This window comes from Mobula birostris, chromosome 7, assembly GCF_030028105.1.
Source record: "Mobula birostris isolate sMobBir1 chromosome 7, sMobBir1.hap1, whole genome shotgun sequence".
NCBI classification, from domain to species: domain Eukaryota; kingdom Metazoa; phylum Chordata; class Chondrichthyes; order Myliobatiformes; family Myliobatidae; genus Mobula; species Mobula birostris.
This window is the reverse complement of record NC_092376.1, coordinates 141193192-141218849: the sequence shown is the minus strand read 5'-3', so window position 1 is coordinate 141218849 and position 25658 is coordinate 141193192. Positions and strand designations below refer to the sequence as shown.

Here is a 25658-nt window from a genome sequence, read left to right as displayed (position 1 = left end):
ACACGAATTCTCCTTTGTCTATCTTGCTTGTTATTTCTTCAAATAATTCCAACATATTTGTCAGGCATGATTTTCCCTTAATGAAACCATGCTGACTTTGCCCTATTTTGTCATGTACTTCCAATTACCCCAAAACCACATACATAATGATCTACTCCAACATCTTCTCAACTGCTGAGGTCGGATTAACTGGCCTATAATTTCCTTTCTTCTGCCTCTCTCTCTTCTTGAAGGGTGCAGTGACATTTGCAATTTCCCAGTCCTGCTGATTCTTGAAAGATCATTAGTAATGCCTCCACAATCTCTTCAGCTAGGAGTAGGTAGGGTAGTTCAAGGATAAAGGGAACATGTGCTTTGAGGCATAAGATGTACATCTACATCAACGGAGCTGTAGTGGAGTGTGTATCAAGCTTCAAATTCCTTGGTGTTCACATTTTTGAGGATCTCACCTGGTCCCTGGTCCCTGAACTCCTCCATCCTGACCAAAAAGGCGCAACAGCGCCTTTATTTCCTGCGGAGCATCAAGAAAGCTTACGTCTGTCCCAGGATACTGGCGGACTTTTACCGCTGTACCATTGAGAGCATGCTCACCAACTGCATCTCAGTGTGGTATGGCAATTGTCCCGTATCGGACCGCAAAGCACTGCAGTGTGTGGTGAAAACTGCTTGGCGGATTATCGGCACCCAATTGCCCACCATTGAGAGCATCTACCATAAACGCTGTCTGGGCAGGACGAAAAGCATTATCAAGGATGCATCTCACCCTAACCATGGACTTTTTACTCTCCTCCTATCCGGTAGACACTACAGGAGCCTCTGCTCCCGCACCAGCAGGCACAGGAAGAGCTTCTTCCCTGAGGCTGTGACACTGCTGAATCTCACATCACAGCACTAAGCAGTATTGCATCCGTATTGTACTGTCTCAGTATTTTTATATTTGTGTGCTGTAGCACTTACTTTTTATTCGCAGTTATTTTGTAAATAATACTATTCTTTGCACTTCTGGTCAGATGCTAACTGCATTTCATTGGCTTTGTATCTGTACTTGGCACAATGACAATAAAGTTGAATCTAATCTAATGTAGGTGAGGTCCTAAATGAGTACTTTGCGTCACTATTTACAAGGAGAAGAATGTGGAGGGTGGGGAGATCAGTGAAGCAGGCTGATATGCCAGGACATGTTTAGATAAAGAAGGCAGCATCAGGTTTCTTATTGTGGGGGTTAATTTCATCATAATATTGTCAAGAATGTGGTTTATCATCAGCTTCTTGATGGCAAATTTTGATAGGAATTATATGCTAGGATTTACTAGTCTCAACCGGTCAAGAGTGAAAAACAGAAATAATGCTGGATTTGAGGCAACAGTTTTGTTGCTGAAAGGGCTCTATTCTTCTAGCAGTTTGTTCAAATGGTGCTGGAAATGATATATAGCATTGATAAAATAATATTTAAAATGTTTTACAGTAAGTTTTTCCATAGTGTTCAATTAGTGACAATTACTGAGAATATATGTGGCTGTCGGACTTTTGTAAGGTATGTAAGTATATTTTGAAGTTGTCATAAGGAAAGTTTCCTGATATCAGAACAGGAAGTTGAACAAGGAATCCAGGTTGAAATTAACTTGGATTCTATATAGATAAACACAATAGATTTAATTTAATTTGATTTTGAAATAGAGCATAGAAGATATGACATGCATGTAATCTTACTGTGTATCAATGAATTAGGTGAATGGAAAACAGCCTGTTTGAATCAGTCAAAAAAACTCGGGAATTGGGAATAATGTTGTTTCAGTTCTTGCAAAACAATTCAATCTTGGCTACATTTGAAGAATGCCCTTTAATTTTTTGTATTTTTCTTATAATATTGGGCATAGTGTTTATTGGATGAACTGTAAATGCAAGGTACTGCCGTTGTATTGCTGACAACAATATGTTTTGGTTGCTTGGTATGCAATTTGCTCTATTTACTTCATGTTCAGCATGGGCATAATGTACTCTACTTCTGAAATTCTACTCCAGTGAAGTGATTGGAACTGGAGTTTGTAAGTGGAGTACAGCTTTTCTATCGTGTGTTTAATACATGCAGTAGAGTTCAAATCTTTCAACCTAAGATGAGTGATGATTGCATTAATTGAAAAAGCTCATGGTGATTACTGTTACTATAGCAAACACTGAACAGGAAATTCTTGAAGCAGATGTTACATGTTTTGTGAAGTATATTCTGGTAATAATATTAAATGGTAATATATCTTGAATATAATCTTGTACAGGCTGTTCCCAGGATACAAACTGGCTCTATTTTTACAGACAACTGTAAGATGATTTTGTCCATAATTTGGAAATTACACAATCACTCTATGGTAACCATACCTGTACAGTGTTAAAATAAATGGCACCCAAAGCAGCTAGGCTGATAAGAAAGAACCACTGCAGAGAGAGGGGAGGGAACAACTTCTGTTTTTATTGGGAACAAACATATGGAAGTGCATCGGAGTTTTGAATTTATATTATGGGAGCTTGTTTGTAGTAGGCATGTCCTTAGTTGAGTGTTTTTAACCTGAGGACAGCCTGTATGTGTACTTACATTATAAAAATATATTCATGATGGTAGAAAGGGAAAGGATTACCCGTGGCTTTCTGGACATTGTTCCATTTCAGGTTGTGTACAGTGCATGGTACTAAAATGACAAAATAGTCAGAAACTCTATCCCTTTCCTCAGAGCCTTTTCATGTTCACTGGCTGTTCCTAACCAAGGAATTACTTTTGAATTGCACTCTGTAGATAAATATAGGAGCTAATTAATGAATTAAGTTGTCCTAGAAGTAGTGAGTAAGTTATATTAGCTGGTCTAGTTCCAATGTTGTTTGAAGGAAGGATGTTGGAGAACTTGGTGCTTTCAGATAATGCCACATATTCCCTTTGATCTTCAGTGATCAGCAGAAGATGTATACTCACATATGAGAAGTGAAGCAGTGCTTCTGTTGATACTGCTGGCAGATAACAATACATTGTCGCCCTCACTCTCAACACTAACATTTCATCTAATTTATTAGATTTATGAACTGTACTGGATAGACAAACTTGCTGCAACCTGCCATCGGGAAGACTGAAGCCATAGTTTTAAACTCTCGCAAATTCCTTTATAGCAGCTCCAAATCCATTGTCCTTGTGCTCAATACTGAACAAGATTGTTCATTACATTGGAATTAATTTTGGTACCTAATTGGGCTGGGGCTTTGGATTATATATCTGTACCATTAATATTAAAAAATCTAAGGTATCAGAAGGCATAGATTCTGCTTTTGAAACTTTTGCCTTCATGCATATTTCTTTTGTTTTTGATGTGATTAGTCAATTCAGTCCTTACTGCTTGTTTTATTCTTTGCAAACTTGATATGATCGAAAGCATTGATCTCTTAACTTGCACCAATACTTTCACTGATATTGTCTTTGTTCAAACTTGGTTAAGCTGTGCCTCAATTTAAAAATTCTCATTTTGCCCTTCTCTGTCCGTAATGTTTCCCCAGTTTTTCACTATTTGAGAAACTGGCTCTCTTCTAAATGCTAGTCTCTTTTCTCCCTCTGTTTAACTGCTCCATCATGTTTATTAGCTGCTGCAGCCCTAAAGAATTTCCTTGCTAAATCGCAGACTCTCTCACTTTTTTTCTTTCAAAAAGATCCTTTAAAATAAATTACTTTAACAGCTTTTGTTCATCTGCCTTTGTTTCAATTTTTTGTGGCATCTCTATTTTTTCTGAAGTCATAATTTCCATTTGATAATTCTTAAAGTGTCCTGGGATGTATTTACTATGTTGAATGTATTGTATGGTATTGTTAGGAGTAAAGTATCTAAGGAAAGGCAGAAAGTTTTCCCAAATTCTGGCCAAATATTTATCCCCTGCAACTAATGTAATTCATCTTCCGTTTTTAACACTGATATGAATTTGAGACATCATTCATGATTTGTAGTTATGGCAAATGTTTTATTTGGAATATAAAGATTATATTTCCCCTTTGAAACTATTAAATCCTTTAATAGTTATTTGTTTTTCTTTGGTATCAACAGTTCTGTAACTGTCTCCCCTCGCATTTAATATCTAATCCTCGATATTAGTTTCATTGTCCATCTCTATTTTTTCTGAAGTCATAATTTCTCCAGAGTTGTAGTATTGAAAAATGCCATAATTTATTATTTCGTGGAGCTATACAAATATAGATCAGGGCAGCAAGAACAACTGTGGCAGAGGAGGAGAAATTTATTGTCAGAAGTACTTCTTTGAGCAATTCATTCCTGGCTAAAGGATACACATTACATTCTTGTGTCTTTGGGAAACATCAACTGGAACAGGTATTAGTTGGAAAATATTTTGGAAGTAGAGCATGATGTCAAAAAGTTTAGAATAATAATGGACGGGAAAAAGAACACAAAGTAATCTAACCTTTAAGTTTATTTTTGTATAATTCCTAATTTTTATAATTGAATGATTTTTTTTGTGCATGTCATGCCAACACACCTCTGTAAGTTCACAATACAAGTAAATATATGTGACGAATCAGTTTGATCCTTAATCCTGGAAAAAAATTGTCCTTTTGGGAACTTCCAATATTAATGTGATGAAAACTTATCTGACCCTGTAAATAATGGGGAACTTTAAGGTGTAGATGTTTCAGTTGAAGACTTGGTACATTCCCATGTGGGAGGTGTGATTGGTTATTTAAGTTGGAGCTCCCTGGATGACCAAGTGAATAAAACAGAACAGAAAAAGGGGATTTTGCTAATGTCAGGTTGATGGTAAGGTCAGCGAGGAAGCAAAAATGGAAATAAGAAAATAATTAAAGCAAACATGAAAGTGTAAAAATAAAAGGTTATCCAGAAATATGGATGAATATAGAAGAAAATCTGTTAACAGGAGAAAGGGCTGATAAGTGATCAAAAGAGACATTTATTTATGAGGCAGAAGCTGTGGCTGAGAATATAATGGAATATTTCAGATTTCAGCTTGGAAGAAATTACTCCTGGAATATTAGCAAAGGAAGATGACTCTGAAGTTCTGAATGGGTTCATAATGGAGAAAGGATGCTTTAGAAGTGATGGCTTTAGTTGGTAATCAAATCACTGAGTCCAGGTGAGATACACAGGAGCATCTTTGCTGTAATGTAAGCCAGGAACTTGTTCAGGCACTGTCTATAATCTTGCAAACATATAAATAGAAATAAAAACAGAAACGCTGCAAATACTCATGGTCAAGCAACAGCTGTCTAAAGTGGCAAAGTTATTATTTCATGTCAGAGACTTTATTGAATACAATAAAAGTTAAGTAAAAGTTGCAGAGAACTCGATGGGCCAAATAGCCTAATTCTGCTCCTATGTCTTGTGGTCTTAAGATGGTGGGAGGAACATGTAAGACGAGGGGAATATTTGTGATGGCGAGACTGGATCCACTGGGTACTAAGAGGCTAGTATGCTGCTTTGTCTGTGTTAAATGTTGACAGTGGCAGGACTTTAAGACATGCCCAGTAGATCAACCTGACTAATGAGAGTGAAATGTCTTTATTACTAAAGGTTTCAGATGGATATTTGGAAGAAATAGCCAGTTCTGATACAGACAGATAAAGCTAACTCCCCAAAGCTGGAGAATTGGAAAGAAATTTGAAAGTGGCAACTTGCCCAGACGCATGATGAGGTGTTGTTCTTCAAGCTTGCATTGGGCCTTGTGGGAGGTTGCGCACACAAACGATTAGAGTGGATGTGGCTTGGAGAATTAAAGCAGCAGCTAAGTTGGAATCACTCCGGACTCCGTGCAAGTGCTGCATAAAGTGATTACCCAGTCTGCAGCAGAGTGTGGCATCAAGAAGCCCTGGTAAAAATGTAGTGGGTGGGCATCAAAAGTTTAAGCTTCAGTTGTTGCACAGAAGAAGGTGATTGTGGTTTTTGTTGGTCCACCAATCTGTTCCCATGAGCATCTTAAGACTCTTGGCAATGTGGAGGATCAGCGGGATCTTGGGGTCCGAGTCCATAGGACACTGAAAGTTGCTGCACAGGTTGACTCTGTGGTTAAGAAGGCATACAGTGCATTGGCCTTCGTCAACCGTGGGATTGCGTTTAAGAGCCGAGAGGTAATGTTACAGCTTTATAGAACCCTGGTCAGACCCCGCTTGGAGTACTGTGCTCAGTTCTGGTCACCTCATTACAGGAAGGATGTGGAAACTATAGAAAGGGTGCAGAGGAGATTTTCAAGGATGTTGTCTGGATTGGGGAGCATGCCTTATTAGAATAGGTTGAATAAACTCAGCCTTTTCTCCTTGGAGTGATGGAGGATGAGAGGCGACCTGAAGGAGGTGTAGAAGATGATGAGAGGCATTGATCATGTGGATTGTCAGAGGCTTTTTCCCAGGGCTGAAAAGGCTAACATGAGAGGGCACAGTTTTAAGGTGCTTAGAAGTAGGTACAGAGGAGATGTTAGGGGTAAGTTTTTTACTCAGAGAGTGCATGGAATGGGCTGCTGGCAATGGTGGTAGAGGTGGATACGATAGGGTCTTTTAAGAATCTCCTAGATAGGTACATGGAGCTTAGAAAAATAGAGGGCTATGGGTAACCCTAGGTAATTTCTAAAGTTTTCTTGTGGGCAATCACAGTAAATCCAAGAAGCACAATGGAATCAATGAAAGACTGCACCCAACAAGACAGGTAAACAACCAATGTGCAAAAGACAACAAACTGCAAATACAAAAAGAAAGACTAGAAAAAAAGAAATAATAATAAATAAATAAGCAATGAATATGGAGAACATGAGATGGAGTCCTTGAAAGTGATTCCATGTATTCCGGGAAAGTTCAGTGTTGGGGCGAGTGAAGTTATCCCCTCTGGTTTAAGAGGTTGAGGGCTACAAACTGTTCCTGAACCTGGGGGTGTGGGTCTTGAGGCTCCTGTACATCCTATACAATTCAATAAATGAACCAAACAAACAAAAATAAGAAGCAGGAGCAGGCCATTTCACCCTTTGGGCTTGGTTCATTAAGATCAAGGCATTGTGGTGGAAGATCAGTAATCAACATACATAATCTCCATATCCCTTACTTCCTTCTATATTGAGATGCTTTTTTAAAAAGCATCTTGCCGAAGCCAGTCCTGCCGAAGGGTCTCAGCCCGAAACATCAACTGTACTTTTTTCTATTGATGCTGCCTGGCATGCTGAGTTCCTCCAGTGTTTTGTGTGATTTCCAGCATCTGCACATTTTCTCTTGTTTTTCCTTTTTTAAAATCTCTGCTTTGAATGACCTCGATCACTGAGCCTTCCTAGTCCTCAATAGAGAAATTGAAAGATTCATCACCTTTTGCTTTGAAGAAATTTTCCCTCATCTTTGATCCGCATAACTTATCCTGATTCTGAGGCACTACCATCCTGATTCTGGGCTACTTGGTGAAGGGAAAATTTAGCCTATGAACCTCTGTAAGAGCTTTAAGTTTCAGTAACATCTCCTCACATTTTTTTAAATTCTAGAGAATGTACACCAGTCTGTTCCATTTCTCCCACCATCCCAGGAACCAATTTTACACAATTTGTACTTCCCTGAATTGACAATAAACTGGACTGGTCTAAGAACACTGAGGCTGTCTACAAGAAGGGTCAGAGCCATCTCTATTTCCTGAGCAGACTGAGGTCCTTTAACATCTGCCGGACGATGCTGAGGATACTGTACAAGTCTGTGGTGGCCAGTGCTATCATGTTTGCTGTTGTGTGCTGGGGCGGCAGGCTGAGGGTAGCACACACCAACAGAATCAACAAACTTATTCGTAAGGCCAGTAATGTTGTGGGGATGGAACTGGACTCTCTCACGGTGGGATCTGTAAAGAAGATGCTGTCTAAGTTGCAAGCCATCTTGGTCAATGTCTCCCATCCACTACATAATATACTGGGTGGGCACAGGAGTACATTCAGCCAGAGACTCATTCCTCTGAGATGCAGCGCAGAGCATCATAGGAAGTCATTCCTGCCTGTGGCCATCAAACCTTAGAACTCCTCCCTTGGAGGGTCAGACACCCTGAGCCGATAGGCTGGTCCTGGACTTATTTCATAATTTACTGGCATAATTTACATATTACTATTTAACTATTTATTGCTATTTTTCTATTACTATTCTATTACTAGTTATTATTTCCATGACTATTACTATTTACTAATAGTAGTATTACTATTACTATCTCTATCTATTTATTATTTATGGTGCAACTGTAACAAAAACCAATTTCCCCCGGGACCAATAAAGTATGACTATGACTACGGAAGGTACATGTTTTTCGGTAAAGGAGACCAAAGCTATAAACAACACTTACTTAGACCCTGTATAATTGAAATCAGGCCTCTTTTTACTCAAATCATTTGCTAGCTGCACGTGTATATTAGCTTTCAGTGATTTTTTTCCCCCCCTGCATGTATAACCAGGTACCCTTGAACATCTTAATTCAATCTACCATTGTTTAAAAAGTATGCTTTTCTAGTTTGTGCACTAATATGCAAAAGTGCCAACTTTACAATTATATGACATGCTGCAGTATGTAGACAATATTTGGTTTGGGAAGGTAATTACAAGTAATGTCATATCTTAAGTACATATTTCCATCTCCATGGTCCTCTTTGGAGCTAGTATGGACCTGACTGGCTGAGTTGTTTCCTTGCATGGAGTAACTTCTGATTCTGCACATAATTAGAATGAATACTTAGCCCCTTGAGTCTGTTCTGGCTTTCAAGAAGTCATAACTAACTGGTGAACCAAAGACATTAAAGTCTTGCTGTCATGTCCCTTAATGCCTTTAGTACGGCAATCTTTGAGATTAACTATGAATTTAAATCAGTTCCTGATTACCCAAAAAAAGTTTCAAATGTCATCCTTTCATTTGTAAGTGTTTCTTAACTCCACTCCTAAAAATCTTTGCTCTGATTTTTACATGGTGCTCCCCCCACTGCCTAACTAAGGAAGCTAGTTTCTCTCTATCATTTTAGTTCCCACTCACATCCTAAAAACTTTAATCAATCTATCCATTTACAATCTAAGTTCAGTGGAATTCAATCCCAGTATGTGTAATCTCTTTTTTTTTGTAATTTGAAGCAGGAAACCACACAGCATCCTGGTAAAGCTGCATTGCATGTTCCAAATTGAACTAATTTTACCAAAGATCAAGTGCTCGGAACTAGATCAGGACAATTCATAATCAGGAATTTGCATAGCTGCTGTATAATTTCTACCCCTTTCTGTTCAGGTTCTCTAAAACTTCCTGTTAAGGCAGAACTGCAGCCATATTACCGCAGTCTTTGTGACTGCAGGTATTTTTCCCTAACTTTATTCCAGCGATCTCTTTCCTCATCAAAACCTAATTTTAAGAAGCTGGCCTATTGTACTTAATAAATCCTTTTCTATTGTGATGTTCTTAACTACATTCTAGTTCATTTTAGTAGATTTTTACACTTGCCTATTCTCAATCACTACATCAGCTACTTCTTAAAATATTCTTCCAATTTGTATAGTTTATTCTGCATGGGATCTAATCCAATCCTATTATTTGCAGTCCGTTTTGAATAAATGACTAAAGTTATAACTTCAGAGATGGTGTGGCACCAAATTTTGAACAAAGCTTGAAAGTTGAGTGAATTATTGGAGACGAGGTAAACATGCTATTTGCTTCAGGTTTCATTTGACTACCAATAAAGTTGGCTGAAATTTATGGCATACCAAGGTCCTAATGATTGGAGGTATCATTCAAATCAGTAGTAATCTGTAGCATTTCCAGTTTGTTTCATTGGAAAAATGGTAATTGTGACCATATGAACTCTTGCCTTAAATAGAATATTCTATTTGTTTATTTATGTATTTTAGAGATACAGTGCACAATGAGCCCTGTAGCCCACCTATTTAACCCTAGTTTAATTACAGGCGCATGGCCAAGTTGTTAAGGCGTTCGTCTAGTGATCTGAAGGTCACTAGTTCGAGCCTCAGCTGAGGCAGCGTGTTGTGTCCTTGAGCAAGGCACTTAACCACACATTGCTCTGTGACGACACTGGCGCCAAGCTGTATGGGTCTTAATGCCCTTCCCTTGGACAATATCGGTGGCGTGGAGAGGGGAGCCTTGCAGCATGGGCAACTGCCGGTCTTGCCCAGGCCTGCACCCTGGAAACCTTCTAAGGTGCAAACCCATGGTCTCACAAGACTAATGGATGCCTATAAAATTACAGAACAGTTTGCAATGACCAATTAACCAACTAACTGGTACGTCTTTAGAATGTGGGAAGAAAGTAGAGCACCTGGAGGAAGCCCACACATTCAGAGGGAGAATGTACAAGCTCCTTACAGTTGGCATTGGAGTCGAACTCTGAATTTCACACAGCATGTACCAGTGATATTAAACCTGGCTCTGGCTTGAACTCCAACGCCTGAGCTGTAATAAAGTTGTGCTAACCGTGATGCTACCATGGTGAAATGGAGGTGAAGTTTGTGGAACGTATCAATTTGTAGCGAATTGATATTATCCCGCCTAGTCTTCCTTTTTGAGATGTTGATCCATTCAGAACATCCCTTGGCTTTCTCTGTTCCTTTTTTTAAATTAAGCATTGATCAAACATAACAACAAAATCTATCTAATTCTGTATTACAGCCATTGATCAAAATTATGAAACTAAGTTGAAGAACAATTTATTAGTAGCCTTAAGCAATACATTCATACATATTAACATTTTTCTATCATAAAAGGAACTGCTCAGTTGAAGCCTTATTTTCACTGGAGAGAATGTTCAATATCCTAAATATTATGCAACCATGGAATAAAGATTATTTCTTCCAGATATACCGGAACAAATCTACAAAGGTATTATAAATTAGTATTCATATTAGTTATGTAATACTTTTCCTGTTTTAAGTTTTAATGCATAATGCATTGGGTATAATTTTTATGCAATATTATAATCAAAGCTTGCTTATAAATAGGTTATGGGACAGCTCTGTTCCAGGAATGCTGTTGTCCTAATTTAATTACATGGTGAATTTTGTAATTACCATATTGTAAATCATGATTTACATTGATATTTTTCATATAGTTCCTTTTCATGTTTGTTCTAAAACTTTGTCTGTGATGTTCAGTGATGTGGTTTGTAATTTATACATCCATTTCTGTAAACATGATCTGCAGTTTAGACACACCACATTATATGGTAAGCAAAACCCAGCATCCTGTCAGAGGAAATTCTGTTGCAGTCACAGTGGGCCTTTTCAGATTTGGGATGAGAACTGTACAGCTGTGTGCATTTATTTTGAAAAGTCATCCTGAGAGCGGTCACATCCTGAGATGCTGATCATTGCCCAAAAATAATATAGAGGAAGCTGCGTCAGGAGCACCAGACACAACAGACAACCCCAGCAGATTCGCAGGTGAAGTGTTGCCTCACCTGGAAGGACTGTTTGGGGCCCTGAATGGAGGTGAGGGAGGAGCTGAACTTTCTACCATTACCTTCTGCTTCCTACCGTCAAGCCAATTATATCCACTAGAGTGGACATATCCCCTCTCCCTGGATCCCATGTGATCTAGACTTAAGATTAGCTTCCGAATAGGGCCCTGTCAAAGACTTTGCTAAAATCCATATAGATAATGGTGAGTGTCATGGTAGCATAGCAATTAGCGCGGTGCTATTACTGTTCGGGGCGTTCTGGTGTTCTGAGTTCAATTCCGGTGCCGTTCTGTAAGGAGTCTCTGTATGTCTTCCTCATGGAATGTATGGCTTTTCCCTGGGTACTCCAGTTTTCTCCCATGGTCCAAAGACATACAGGGTAGTTTAATTGGTCATTGTAAATTTTCCCATGATTAGGTTAGGGTTAATCAGGTTTGTGGGGTTGCTGGGGCAGCGTATCGTTAAATTACATCCACTACCCTTCTGTCATCTTGCATTTCTCTTTATATATAAAAAAAACTCTAACAGATTTCTGAGATATGATTTCCCACACGCACAAAGCCTTGTTGGCTATCCCAAATCAGCCCTTATCAATCCAAATGCTGGTAGATCCTGTCCCAAGGAGTCCCCTCTTGACTTTGCTGCCCTTCTTAAATAATGGTACAACGTTAACAACCATCCAGTCTTCTGGTATTTCACCTGTGGCTAATAAAAATGCAAATATCTCTGCAAGAACTTCTACAGTTTTCCAATAGGTCCAAGGATGCCCTTGATCAGGCTCTGCAAATTCATCCACCTTACTGAGCTTTAAGGATGCCACTAATTATCTTTGGTAATTTGTATATGATCCAAGACATTGCAATTCATTTGCCTCAATTCCTTAGCTTCCATGATCTTCCCTATTATAAAAACTTATGGGAAGTATTCATAAAAAATCTCACACATCTCCTGTAGCTCCATACATAGATGGTCATGTTGGTCCTTCATGTCACCTAATCCCTCCCTAGCCGCCCTTTACTTTTAAAGTACCTGCACAATATTTTGGGATTTTCCTTAGCCTTGCCTGCCAGATTTATCCTGTGCTGTATTTTTGCCCTTCTGATATCCCAAATGTACTCCTTCACTTATGCTTATTTAAGGGTTCACTTGATCCTAACTGTCTAAACATGATGTATGCCTCCTCCTTAAGCATATTTTATGATCAGATTTTTCTTGTGTTTAACATTCTACTATCCACTTATAACTTGGAACACCATGACTTGTGTTCTTGCCAGCATCCATTTCCATCTTCGTGAAGGTCTTAGTGGCTTGGATGTGTTCCAATAAATTAGCTGTCAGATCTTTGTTCTGGTTTACATTTTTCAAACCCTGTATTTCTGCAAATTCTCCTAATAGACTCACGGAATTGTGGAGTCAGAATCAAGTTTATTATCACTAACCTATGTCATTAAATTTGTTGTTTTGCAGCAACAGTACAGCGCAAGACAAAAATGTTTCTGTTACAAAAATAAATGGTGTAAAAGCCAAATAATGAAGTACTGTTCATTGGATCATGGACTGTTCAGTATTCTGATGGTGGAGGGAAGGAAGCTGTTCCTAAAATGTTAAATGTGGGCCTTCAGGCTCCTGTACCTCATCCCCAATGGTAGTAAAGCAAAAAGGGCATGTCCCATTTGGTGGAAGTTTTTAATGATGGATGCCCTTTTGCTCTCACGATGACCTTCTTTATGTCATATCTTGATCCCTGGTAGGGCACTAGATTTCTGGTCTTATACACCATAGATCTTGCCTTCAACACACTCTGAATCTCATGATTCATCCAAAACTTCTGGTTTGTGAAGACTCAGTATACTCTTGAACGCACTCACTCATCCATGCAGGTTTTGATGAAGCCTATGATGACTGGCATATTGATTCAGATCCAAAGATGAATCCCTGAATATGGTCCAGTCCACCAATTAAAAGCATTCCTCCACCCCATTTGACCTCTGCTGCTGTGGTCCTCTATCTCTGGCAATATACTGTCGAGCACAGCCAGGTGATCAGACTTGTCAAAGTACCCATCAAGAGTCTAATAGCTGGTAGACTTGATTACACTCGGGAGCAGGAGGGGAAAGATGATTCATTTCACTATTTTTATTTCTTGACATTTTATTGTGTCTTTCATTATTCTAAATATTAAAATATTTTTACTTTAAATTATTAATATTAGAAACATTTTTTTAAAATCACAAAAAATTCCCTCCCCTCAGCTTTTTGTTGAACGTGGTCATACAGTTTTGGTTGCAGCCTCAGAAAAATGGTGCCTGATATCAAGTTGTAGTGAGGCCTCACCATCATGCATTGCCCAACTTCTGGATACACTTTGTTAGTGAGCTTGGCCCTCTGCATCTGACCAGGATGGGAACTGTGGCTGGTGAATTCAGGTGGTGGGCCAGGTATGTCAGGATCCGTCACATTATTCAACTTTGTATTCTGTAAACTGTCTGGTAAGAGGTTCTAAACGCTTTGGGAATTAAAATGTATCAAAGCTTAATAGTTTTATCCAAATTTTGAAAACTCTTAGTGCACTGGAATATACAATGGTATAATTTGATTATAATCTTCAAATGTAAGAGAACACTCATCTATTTGGGTATGAATGTGTAATTGACTAAAATAACATTGTTTTCTAATGCCTACAAAGTGACCTGTCTTATTCTTAATTATCTTTATTAATTTGATCCTATAATTGACAATATGGAAAACTATAAATACTGCTAGGCACCTTAGTTTCATGGTTAAGTCACTGTCTAAAACTGTAATTATTTGAAGCGCGTAGAAAGTGAATATTCAGGATCCTGATACAGTGACTGACATGGTGCATACAATCTTTTCTGTATGAAGCTATGCTGGGCACTTGATTTGGCAGACGTGTGCAGAATAAATTACTAAAAATAATCTCCTTTGCGGGGGCTTTAGGCTGGCAGTGGTTACTGATGTAATGCATTGAATGTAGTTCTTTGCAAAAGGGCAGAGGGGAAATAAGACATTTCTGGTAGGAGTGGCATTCCTTTAAACTGCTGACGCATTCAGCTGTTTGTATCTGTTGCTTCCAAAAGTCTGAACCCAGAATGTCTTCCCCCACTAAGTTCTTTCACAAGTGAACAAAGCTGTATCTGTAATTAGCTGGAATATGTGAAAGTTTTGCACAATGTGCTTGTGTGAATTTCTTTTTTTTTTAATTGAATCCTCTACTGTGCAATTGAAATATGGGTTGCTTTGTGCCTAATGTCCTGAAACAGTACAACCATTTTCTGACAGAATTAAAAGCTTTTTAAATGTTATAGATACAAGTATTGTGGTAATGTTGGCAACTACCAAGAATTGTTGGTTTCATTGCTTCCCCTAATCACTACCAGCATCACAGCAAAGATAAAGTAGAAAGCGTTTCTTTTGTTGGTCAGATGAGATATGGAATACTGCAGAGTCATTAACTCAGAATGCATTCACGTTGTCTAGCATGTTCTTCTAATCTGATCACATGTATAAATTATCCTTTCAAATAGAATTTAGTACAGCCTTTGAATTGAGGATACAATAAAAGCTGATTATATGTCTGGGGTAACACTTCTAGCTTTCATGTTCATGATTCTGGTTACTTTAATTTAGAGTCCTTCAAAATGTCTTGCCTCACCCTTATTTTGAAAGAGCAAGGAGAGCTTGATTTCTTCTTCCCTACCCCAAACTTGATTCATAAATTTCCATGAAGTTGTTTCAAGAAATAAACTTGGAACCAACATTTCTGTGGAAGTCTTACCAAACATGTTGAACTCGAATCATTGACTGCTGGGAATCTGAAATAGAAGCAGAAATTGTTGGAAGCACTCAGCAAGTCATGCGACGTCTGTGGGAAGGGAGGCAGCGTGAGTGTTTCAAACTATTGATCCTTCATTGGATCATTTGTTGACTTGATTAACCCCTTTAGTCTCTGCCATCTATTTATTTGCTTGGGTCATATCAGTCCCATGTTTCATGGATCAGTTCTTTCAATGACTTTTTTTATTGTTAAAAGACCACATTACCATTAGTATTTTTGTTTTCATTTCTTGTGTTTACCCTTCAGTTTTTCTGTTTGATTGAGTGCCCTGTCTTTGATTATGTGCTGTAGTCCTCGGCCAGTCACTTAGTGTAACCAGTACTGACAGAAACATTCCTGCTACCCAACAGACTGGGGCCCACACACCACAAGCATCAGGAACCTAGCCATAGTGCAATATGACTACAAGCTTTCACCCCACCAGTGTGACATCATTGCCAGTTGAATCTGAGAAAAAATTTCCTGTTTGTAAAAATAAATCGGTACTTAGTAGAACATATTGTTCGTAGCCGACTCAGTCTCTTGGGCAATGTTTTGTAAAGCATTGAGGCCTTCCATGCCACAAAAATAACTCCACCCAAAAAAGTGACTAAAACATGTTTTACTTTAAAATGGAATATTCACTATCTAATTGTCATAATTTTATATAATTAAATCTCCCTTTGGCCTTTGTTCTAAAATTCCCCAGCCCTGACAACATCTTTATAAACTTTGTCTCTATCTTCACGGATGCATTCACATTCTATCTGCAGTATGGTAAGCTACCGGGTGAGCAGCTTCAAGTTCCTGAGTGTCTTTGTTCACTGAAGATCTCTCGTAGGTCTAGCATATTAATGCAATTATGAAGAAGGTGTGACAGTGGCTATATTCCATTAGGAGCTTGAGGATATTTGGTATGTCATCAAAGACCAGCAAATTTCTACAGATGTACCATGGGGAGCTTCCTGACTGGTTGTATCACCATCTGATATGGAGGTGCCAAATCAGAGGATCAGAAAGCTGCAGAGGGTTGTAAACTCAACCAGCTCCATCATGGGCACTAGCCTCCCCACCATCAAGGATATCTTCAATTGGTGATATCTCAAAAGATGGAATCCATCATTTAGGACCCTCATCACCCAGGACATGGCCTCTTATTATTGCTACTATCAAGAAGGAGGGACAAGAGTCTGAAGACATATATCTTTACGTAACGTAAATATTTTTGCCCCTCATGTATGTGAAGGATGTAAGAAATAAAGTCAGTTCAATTCAACATTTTAGGAACAGTTTCTTCCCCTCCACCATCAGATCTCTGAACAGACCATGAACATTGTTGCTCTCCTTTTGCAGTTCTAATCTGCTTTTTATATTTCTAAATGTAACTTGTAATATTTTTATGTATTGCATTGTACTGCTGCCACAAAACAGCAGACTTCACAAGATACGTCAGTGATAAAAAGTGAATCTGATTCTGGTAACTGGACTCTTGCTGGAGTTGATTAGGGTTTTCTGCAGTTCCATTGTGACTTGCTCTTTCATTTTATTCTTTGACGATAGCACGACATGCAAAATATTTGCCCTTAATCATCTTATCTCTATAGAAACAATCTTCAGTTCTGTAGATGTACGTGCCAAGATGATAGTTTCTGTCATGTAGTTATCATGTTATCCTTGCATGGGAAAGGTTCCTGGTTTGAAACATTTGGTGACACTATGGAGCAATTAGTTGAGCTGTTGCCTCAGCTCCTGCAACATGGATTTGATCCTAACCTCTGGTTGTGTTTATGTTCTCTGTGACCGTGTGGGTTTCTTCCTCGTGCTCTAGTTCATGCCCATATCCTAAATATATGTGGGTGGGTAGGTTAGTTCACAACTAAGTGGTTCTATCTGAGAGAAGCTGATGGAAATGTGGTGAGAATGAAATGGTTTAGTATAGGAATAATGTGAGGAATTAAAAGGCTGCTTAATGATAGTTAGTGACTTGGTAGGTTGAAGGACCTGGTTCCCTGCTGCTTCTCACTGTGATTCTATGCTCTGTTTCTGGATGACTTGTGGCTAATTGCATGTTTAGTAAATTTATTTTACCACTTAAGTGAATGTCAGATGTGCTCTCTAAATCTTTAAACAATCTTTGGGCAATGAGCAGGAGTCTTTTCTCCTGTAACAAACACCCATTGCTGTGGGAAGCTTCCTGCGCTTACAAATAGTGTTCCATCCAAAGAAAACCAGTGAATAAGAAGGAATTAGAACAAGCTCATAATCTCCTCCTTCTCTAATTGGATTTTGTTTGTTATCTGGAAATTTAATCGGTTTGTGCCATACATACAATTATTTTATCTTCAAAAGTGCACAGCTGTTAAATATATTTGGAAATAAAACATTGTTATTTTGGGTATAACCTTTCATCACTGATTCAGGTTGGATTTGAAATACTAACTTACTTGTTTTCTCCTCAAAACTGAAAAGAACTTAGACAGTTTTCTCTTTTTTAGCTGTGTAGAATGTGCTGTTTAATCAGTTTTTTATCCTAGATCGCAAGCAGTTGATGACGGGTGGTTGGAATGTGTGGTCTATCACTAACCTGCCTGAACAAGCTATGCTTACGTACTTTTAGGCAAGAGGCACATTAATTAACGAGACTGGTATTAGCTCATTTTTAAAGTGTATTGATTTGGAAGCTTGTAACATCTCCTCTGTTCATTTTCATAATAAATTTAATAACAAATAAGAGTAGTAATTTATATATTTAACATATTAACTTGAGATTAATTTAAAAATAGCATTTGACATTATCAACAAGATTTGTGTATTATTATAAACAACTTTTCCTGAGGTACTAAATATTTAGCATGAATAATAATCTAAAATGGACACAAAATGTTGACAGTGCAAATATCTACTGTATTAATCACAAATCTATCAGAAATGAAAATCGTTAACTTCCAGTTCTTTCACCATATTTCCCAAAATTTGCTCATCTTCTGAAATTGTGTTCTTAATCTTCTATTTCCAGCCACTATTTCATAATTTTACATTTTTATTCCTTCCAATTTATTTTTACTTCCACTTTTCAACAGGTTCTTGTTTATGGAGAAATAAGAGACTACAGATAATGGATTGTGGAACAAACAGAAACAGCTGGTAGAGCTCAGTGGATGAAGTAGAGAGGAAAAGGAATTGTTGCCATTCCGGGTCAATACCCTGAGGATGGAAGGGGAAAATGGCCAGTATAGAGATGAGTGGGGATGGGGTGAGATAGACAATTAGTGGACCAAGGACAGGTGAGGATGGGGTAGGGTTGAGAGACAGATGCAGATGGGTGATGACTGGAAGCAGACAAGGCTTCAAATGGCAGAAGGGGATAATGGGAGCTGTTTGAAGGAGAAATGGGATTTAATCCCTCCCTTAAATTATTACCTTCCTTACTTATTAGCTTCTAGCACCTGTAGCCTTCATATCCTCAGTTATCACCCACCAGTCTCTATCTGTATCTTCACTCATCCCTCCTGCTCTTCCCCCCCCTCCCCAAATCTGGCTCCATCTACACCCATTTTTCCCCCTTGTCTACTTCCATCTATCATTCACCTACCTCTGTCTCCCTGCTTCCCCACCTGGCTCCAGTGGCCTTTTGCCCTTCATCCTTCACCACTTCTTGGTGCACCTACCATCCCCTGTCTCACCCTCCCTCTGCTCCTCTTTATACCAGCAATTTTCCCTCTACCACTCTGTCTTGATGCAGGGTGTCAGCCTGAAACATTGACGTTTCTTTTACCTCCATAGATGTTGCTCTACACATTGAGTTCCCCCAGCTGTTTGTTGTAGGTTCTTACGGTATGGGTGACTCTTCAATTAGGGGCATTTTGACTACTTGAAATTCTGAAAAATGAAATTTCTTGAAATTTTGTTTTGTTTATGTGATGACCTTTATTTTAGGTTCTGGAATGAAGACCAGATCTTGGTATTGATCAACCTTTAAGAGAACTTTTATATTTTAGGGCTTTTTTGCAAGAGTTTTTACGAATGAGCGTCATTACCATCACACTATCAAAATACTGAATTTAATTTAAAGTGAAATGACTAACAAAGATTTCAAAGTCAGTCCTGCAAATAAAAACCATGCTCTTTAATAAATTTGTTTTAACTCATTTTAAGTACATTCAGAATATATTTTTGAGACACACTTGAGTGTCAATATTTTCCTTGGCTAAACAGCGAAACACTTGTTTACTAATTAGACTATTGGAATTTTACTCTTTTTTTTGACAGAATGTTGATTTTGGTGTCAAAGCAGTTGACTCCAGCAAATGAGTTCAGATCAATATTGCTAAACAAAGCTTTATTTTCCTTCAAAATTGGCACAGTGATGGTAATGACAAAATACTTCTGACAATGCCAAACAATAGTTTTCGTTTAACTTTAACTCTGATAAAGCATCTATCCAACTAGAAAAAGCAACACTTTCAAATAAACACATCCTTACAGTCTGCACTATTTATCAAAATTCCATAGGAGATCACAGTTTTTAAGGCAGATGGCTGGAGAACTTTTTTGAAACCATCCACATGAAACAGCTAAACTAGGCATAGTCTAGTCTTGTTTTTTTTTAAAAAAAAATAATGCTTATAAAATACCTGCCTAGCCCCCCCCAGCTCTGGAATAAGCAGCAACTCAAATTTCAAACGGATTATAGAGATTATTTTTCAACTGTCCATAATAGAGAACACTTTTTAAACACTGACAAAATATTTACTCAACTCTCTACACACTTTGTTTTTATCAGTAAGACTTCTGAAACATTCACAGAAATCTCAACAACTCTGAAAAAGGCAACACATGAAACTTAAAGCTCTTTCTTGTAGTCTCCATTAGGGTATAGGTGAAGCCTCAGGAAGATGGAGGTCATTCCGTTCTTGTTGCTGGCCTGCTGGAGATTCTGGTGGGATATTCTCTGCTATAAAACTTTGTACTGCCTGACATACCTTATCAGCAGCCTCTTTGTTTCTTTGATTAATTCTCCACTGTCATTTCTTCTGTGTCTGTTTGTGCTTTGGTAGCTGTGAGATGATCTTAAGTTTCCCTGTCTCCCTTTTTTTATATCTCTTTTTCTTTCAAGGTACTTCTGATATTTCACTGTGTCTTTAATTGTGTGTCTGTATTTTTTTTTGATCGGTCTGCTGATGATTTTGGGGCCATCTTGACAACTTCACTACCAGTTGTGTGATGGTAAAGGTGTAATGGTTGTGACATTTCTCACTTTTTAAAGAAAAAGTTGGCTAAGTCTCGCACTTGCTAACTCAGCTGGATAGCTGGCTTGTAAATGTTATTTCTGTATACGAGGAGTGTTTGATAAGTTCGTGGCCTAAGGTAGACGGAGTCAATTTTAGAAAATGTAGCACATTTATTTTTCCTACATTTGCATACTTAGTCCAGTGGTTGTGGAGCATACGGATCCCTTCTTTGTAGAAGTCGGCTTCTTGGATATCCAGAAGTGGTCCACAGCAGGAGTGATTAATAAGTTCGTGGCTGAAGGTAGAAGGAGATGAGTTATTATCTTCAAACTTTCTGCATTTTCACTCAGAGTTGAACTGCATGTGCATGTAACGAGAGTGGTATAACTCATCTTCTTCTACCTAAGGCCATGAACATATCAATCACCCCTGCTATGGACCACCTGGAGGTCCAAGATGCTCTCATTACATGCACATGCAGTTCAACTCTTTGAGTGAAAATGCAGAAAGTTTGAAGTTAATAACTCGTCTCCTTCTACCTTAGGCCACTAACTTATCAATCACCCCTGCTGTGGACCACTTCTACAAAGAAGGGATCCGTATGTTTCACGACTGCTGGGCTAAGTGTGTACGTGTAGGAGGGGACTATGTGAAAAATAAATGTGCCAGGTTTTCTAAAATTAACTTCTTCTACCTTAGGCCACAAACTTATCAATTGCCCCTCGTATTTAAATTAAGTGAAGTTATTTATTTCTCCGTATAACACTCAAATAATAACTCATTTGGTAATGACACATAAACATACTCTCAGATCAGGATGAAAAATATTTAAGTTACTCAATTTCTGGACATCAAAATGTCAGTCTTCTGTCATGACAGCCACATGCTCCCCTGTCTCTTCTCCTTTTAATGACATCACATAAGCAGTTGTTTGGGGAAAAAATATTGGTCTCTAAAATGTGTTGCATATTGGTAATGACAGAAGTGTTGGGTACAGCGATTTCTTTGTCATAAAAATTGCACAAATTATATTTTAAAAAACCCACATGAATTTGACGTGTTGTAAAAGTTCTTGTGAGAAAACACAAACTAAAATTTAATGAATTTACCCCTACTATTATTTTATTTTGAAGACAAAGTTACAGAGTCTGGTTAGGGGACAAGCCCTGATTGAGAAGTTGCAGAACCTGGTCCTCTGTACCTCCCTCTGCAATTGGATCCTCAACTTCCTAACCAGAAGATCACAATCTCTGCGGATTGGTGATGACAGATCCTCCTCACTGACGATCAACACTGGCGCACCTCAGGGGAGTGTGCTTAGCCCACTGCTCTACTCTATATACACATGACTGTGTGGCTAGGCATAGCTCAAATACCATCTATATATTTGCTGATGATACAACCAATGTTGGTAAAATCTCAGGTGGTGATGAGAGGGCGTACAGGACTGAGATATGCCAACTAGTGGAGTGATGCTACAGCAACAACCTGGCACTCAATGTCAGTATGATGAAAGGGCTGATTGCGGACTTCAGGAAGGGTAAGATGAAGGAGCACATACCAATCCTCATAGAGGGATCAGAAGTGGAGAGAGTGAGCAGTTTCAAGTTCCTGGGTGTCAAGATCACTGAGGATCTAACCTGGTCCCAACATATCAATGTAGTTATAAAGAAGGCAAGGCAGCAGCTATACTATATTATGAGGTTGAAGAATTTGGCATGTCAACAAATACACTCAAAAACTTCTATAGTTGTGCCGTGGAGAGCATTATGACAGGCTGCATCACTGTCTGGTATGGAGGGGCTACTGCACAGGACCGAAAGAAGCTACAGAAGGTTATAAATCTAGTCAGCTCCATCTTGGGTACTAGCCTACAAAGTACCCAGCAGATCTTTAGGGAGCCGTGTCTCAGAAAGTCAACATCCATTATTAAGGACCTCCAGCACCCAGGGCATGCCCTTTTCTCACTGTTACCATCAGGTAGGAGGTACAGAAGCCTGAAGGCACACACTCAGCGACTCAGGAATAGCTTCTTCCCCTCTGCCATCCGATTCCTAAATGGGCTACCTTTAGACACTACCTCACTTTTTTTTTAATACACTGTATTTCTGTTTTTTGCACTTTTTTCAAGTTTTTAACTCACTTAAAAACTTAGAAAATATTATTTATGAAACATACTGAAAATTTAGTTATTATTACTTAACTTTTTAAAACTACTGTACTTGTTTTTGTAAAATATATTTTTTTCTTGAAAATCTACCCCAGGGACAGAAAGGTTACGCTAATGAAAGAATCATATATATATATATATATATATACCTTGAATATAGGAGAGTGACCTATGATGGCCAGGAACTGGGGTTGAGGAGGAGATTTTTAAAAAAGGATCAGCCATGATTGAATGGCGGAGCAGATGCGATGGGCCAGATGGCCTAATTCTGAACTGAATTCTGAGGTGACAGATGGATGAAATGAGGTAGGGTGCTTCTTCCTGTGGAAGTAGAATATAGGTTTAAATCTAAGTTGCAAAGACATTAATCACAGTAATGGTAAATATTCTGGCTCATTTTAATTCTGTACCTAGGGAGGGATAGAATAGATAATAAAATGTGGAATAGTTTGATGTGATTGAACTTGGTTTTCCCCCATGGCTTATGCGGCTGGCGGGTGGACGGGCGTAGGAGGTGGAACTTAGTGCAGACGAACAGCAAGGTGAACAATGGCAAGCATCCAGGAACGCATCAGCCAGTACCGGACAGCGCCCTTTGACGCCAGGTTCCCCAACACCAATCAGACCCGCAACTGCTACCAGAACTACCTGGACTGTCATCACTGCCAGAAGGCTCTGACCGCTCAGGTCAAGGATGTGTCCGTGTGTGAGTGGTATAACAGGGTATATAAGTCCCTGTGCCCCGATCTTGTGTTAACAAATGGGATGATCAGAGGGAGCCGGGAAGCTTCCCTGGGAAGATCTGAATGTCTAGTTGGGACATGGTTCTCTTTCTCTGTCTCTCTCCTTCTCTATCCCCCCCCCGCCCACCAATTCTTTTGTTGTCTTCTCTCTTACCCAAAGTCTACCTTGGACCTTTGCTGATTGAGCGAGGGGGGTGTGGTGGAGTTAATGTTCACGAGCCCTCCCCCAGCTCTCTGCTCCCTTTTTCTGTTGGAGATAGGTTTTGGGGTTTCACTGACTTTGAGTTCTCTTTTACGTCTGTAATTCAACAATAAAGTGCTTCCATTGAGGAGCCCTTCCCCAAAAAAATAAATAAATAAATAATGTCTCATCAATAACCATATCTTGATTAACATTCTTGTGAACAGAGGCAGTAGAAGTGCCAAGCATACTATGTTCAGTGTAAGTATATCATTTCAAATGTTATGTGCATGTGTTTTGAGTATTTGAATGATTGATAGCTAAGGATACAAATTGAGTTTCTTTGTTCAAAACAAAGTCATATACAAACTTAAAGAACGGAAGGGAAATTGGAAACTAAATTGTCACCTTCAAATGCAAATAGGTTTGTGTATTTTTTGCAGGATTAGCCAGAGTTCCAGAGCAGTGAGTCAGAGAGCCTTCTCATTTGCCAATGATAATGCTGGATTGTTTGGTGTGGGTGGAATGGAATTTGATAACTCACAGTAATGAATGTTGAGCTTATCTGAGGAACTGTTGTTCATTATGAAGGGTCTTTGATATTTTGATCAAATTACCTCTACAAAGAAAATTAACAATCAGCAATCCTCGTTTTTGGATTTCTTTTCCTCTCTGTATTCAGATATCACAAATTTTCCTTGCTCTTTCATAATGATTAAATGTTTGTCCTTTTTAGCATTATTAAAAAGTTTATGTATTTCATTTGAAAATCTGCACAGATACATATTTTGTGTATATATTGGCTTGTTGAAAGTTGTTAAGACTTCCTCCTGGTTCTAATACATCTTTTTTATTGCTGCTTCACTCAGTTACACAGACTCCTGTCTTCTAAAACCACCTTGGTTAACTATGTTCCCAGTATGTTCACCCTGACAACTTGGCTTCTCCCTGATTTTCTAAGCCTGCTTCTCCTGGTGCTTAGTTCTGTCTCCTATGCTGGAGAATTTAAGTTTTGCGACAACATTTTAATCTCTTTTAACTCCATATTTGCTTTGTCATTCCTGGACTTTTGATACAAAAAAAAGGAGGAATGCCAGAAATGAATGTTGTTATATCTAGCATGGTAGCATAGTGGTTAGCATAACGCCTTACAGGTAAGTGACCCAGGTTCAATTCCCCACAGTGCCTGTAACGAGTTTGTACGTTCTCCCTGTGATCGCGTAGGTTTCCACCGGGTGCTCTGGTTTCCTCCCACAGTCCAAGGATTTACTGGCTGGTAGGTTAATTGGTCATTGTAAATTGCCCTGTGATTAGGCTAGGGTTAAATCAGGGATTGCTGGGGGGCGTGGCTTGAAGGGCTGGAATGGCCTATTCTGCGCTGTATCTCAATTCATAAATAAATAAAATCTAATGCACTTAAACCTGGCTAAAGATTTTTTTTTGGATGAAAATTAGTTTTTGCTGGCCTATTAGATTTGTTGGCCATTTTGGCAAGTTATCATACTGAAACATGCTGCCCATCACCTCCCTCTGTTATTCTTCCTCCTTCCCTTTCTTCCATGGTCTTTTACCCTCTTCTACCAGATCCTCCTCCTCCAGCCCTTTATCTCTTCCACCAATCAATTTCCCAGCTCGTTATTTCAACCCTCCCCCTCTCCCAGTTCCAGCTATCACCTACCACCTTATGCTTCTTCTTGTGCTGAAACAACACGACTCTTTTGGATCCTTGGTCTTGACGAATTAGATTGCAATTTATTTCTGCTTCCAGGTTGATATGCTGGGGAGGGTGAATTTGGTTACTGTTTACTATTTATGGCCTTGATCAATATTGAGCCATGCCAAACTTTAGGAAGTATATTAGTAGTTATGAGGTTTGACAGGTGTGAAAATGTATTTAAACTGTTGATTAGTGGTAGTTACTATAATAATTAATGATTACCATAGCATTCCATATCCATGAAACAATGTCATAACATAAGTTAGTATCTACAGCAGGAATAGAGTAGACGAACAGTGGCATCAATGACATTCATTTTTTTTCCTAATAGATTTATGC

General features: G+C 38.7%; 1 protein-coding gene and 1 pseudogene across 1 annotated transcript in view; both read left to right on the top strand.

The window, feature by feature from the left end:
* The window catches only part of pfdn1 (prefoldin subunit 1), an 82089-nt gene that overhangs the window by 22680 nt on the left and 33751 nt on the right, over window positions 1–25658 (top strand). The gene's annotated exons all lie outside the window — the stretch shown is intronic.
* Window positions 23225–23484, top strand: LOC140200836 (cytochrome c oxidase subunit 6B1 pseudogene; annotated as a pseudogene).